The sequence below is a fragment of the Octodon degus genome, unplaced genomic scaffold (assembly GCF_000260255.1).
Source record: "Octodon degus isolate 3935 unplaced genomic scaffold, OctDeg1.0 scaffold00006, whole genome shotgun sequence".
In the NCBI taxonomy this organism is placed as follows: domain Eukaryota; kingdom Metazoa; phylum Chordata; class Mammalia; order Rodentia; family Octodontidae; genus Octodon; species Octodon degus.
Window position 1 is genome coordinate 30,105,350 of NW_004524582.1, and position 1,953 is coordinate 30,107,302.

At 59.0% G+C, this 1,953-nt stretch overlaps 1 protein-coding gene across 1 annotated transcript in view; it reads left to right on the forward strand.

Annotated features, from left to right (window-relative positions):
• The window catches only part of Wfs1 (wolframin ER transmembrane glycoprotein), a 21,591-nt gene that overhangs the window by 7,038 nt on the left and 12,600 nt on the right, over positions 1–1,953 (forward strand). The gene's annotated exons all lie outside the window — the stretch shown is intronic.

The window sequence follows — 1,953 nt, forward strand, 5'->3', positions numbered from 1 at the left end:
CAGTCAGCATACAGTGCGGCTGAAACAGAGAGAAGGGCTAGGCAGAGGGCAGAGGAGCTAGCAGGCTTGGGGCCACGGGCCAGGGGATGAAGCAGGATGCAGGAGGCAGCCCCTCGCTGCAGGGCTGGGTGTGCGCAGGTGTGGTCTTGGTGCTGCAAGTCCCTGTCCGGGCCGTGTGGCAGTGGGTCACTCTACTCCAGTCAGTGCCACTGTCCCCACGCTGTGCACACTGTACAGTCTGCTCTCGGGACAGTGTTCCACGCTGCATGGCATATGCATGTCGCAGTGGAGCGCCGTGTTTCCACGAGGTCCTGGGTGTGGTCTTCTCTCCCCTGGGAGCTCTGCAGTACCAGACTGCGTGGAGAGGGAGACCCATGACCTGCGTGTCCCCTCCCACCCCCCATGTGCTGGGACTCCACTGTCACTCAGGCAGGTTGTTGAGAGGCTGCACTTGCACCCCGAAGGGGGTGCACGTGAAGGGGTCCTCGTTGCCATTGTGGGTCCCCTGCCTCGTCACCTCTCACCAGCTCACATCAATCCCATCATCCATTTCCCTCAGTGAGGCCTGCATTGACCACCTCAGCCCCCACGGATGCTCCCGACCTATGGCATCCCCTGGTGTGTGTCTCTCTGTGCCACTCCTGCCCGCAGGCCAACTCATGGCCCAGCAGGTCTATGTGGGGACACTGAGGCCCAGGTCAGGACTTGGGAGTGCCCTACCTTGCCTGTCCCTGGCACAGCTGGCAGAGGTTCCAGTTCTGGCTGAGGGGCTCCTGCAGTCTTTGGATTCCCTGGGATGATCACCCTCTTCGTCCCTCTGCCTCCAGGGTGACTGGGCAGGTGCAGGCCTGACTCCAGGACCTGGGCCTGGCCATAAGTGCCACCCCTGTCTGTCTGCTGCTCTTGGCTGTGGGAACAGAGGCTAGAGCTGGAGGGCTGGGGCTGAAGCTGGGTAAGCCACCCGCCCTGCGGAGCGACTCTCAGGCTGAGCTTCAGATAGAAGTCAGGAAGCAGGTGTGGGCTGCATTTGGCTGTCCCCGAGGGCAGTGAAGAGCCAGCTGCCAGGGCTGGCAACCGGGTGTTCCGGCCCCTAAGACCTCTCTCCCTAGCCTGACACTGATGGGGAGCAGCAGGCCTTATGCTGCTGGCAGGGACAGGGAGGACCAGAGCTTCGGCCAGAGTAAGCTCAGCTAATGCATGCACCTGTCACAGAAGTGATGAGTACCAGTTCAGATGCCACTGGGGTACTCTTACACAGCAGAGTATTACTTGGCCATAAAGAAGCACGGAATTCTGTCACCTGCAGGACGATGGATGGATCCGGGAATCATTCTGTCAAGCAGAATAAGCCAGACTCAGACAGACAGATGTCACCTGTTCTCCCTCCTGTGTGGATTCTAACAGGTGACAGGGAAGCTAATTAGACAAGATGCAACAGGGGGACGGGCCGTAAAATATGTCACAGGGATGGATATGATCAGAATAATATGCCCAGGGCAAAACCATTCTCTGCAGAGCCAGGTAGAGCATGAAAGACTGCGGTGAGGGGCCTGGGAGTGTGGCTCTGGTGTGCGCTTAGCTGGCAGGCAAAGGCACTAGCTCCTTGCTCCCCCAGCACCACAAACAAAGCAGAGAGGTCACAGAAACAGCAAGAAGGGCACACAGCTAAGGGGCGCTTCCCAGTCCCTGCAGTGAGTACCTTCCGTCTTTATCTGCTCTGACCAGCTTGCCTTCCAACAGCCCCAGAGGCAGGATTTGAACCCAGTCTGTTCTGTTGCTTACACCAGCAGTCACAAGGTTAGAAACTAGGCACACACCTGGTTCTTTGGTTGCTTGTGGCCGGGGAGCTCCATGGTGCAGCCTCAGGAAATGCATAAGCAGGCCAGGCTTGGGTGATGGCCGTGGTAGGCCAGGCCTGGGTGATGGCTGTGGTAGGAGAGGCCTGGGTGGTGG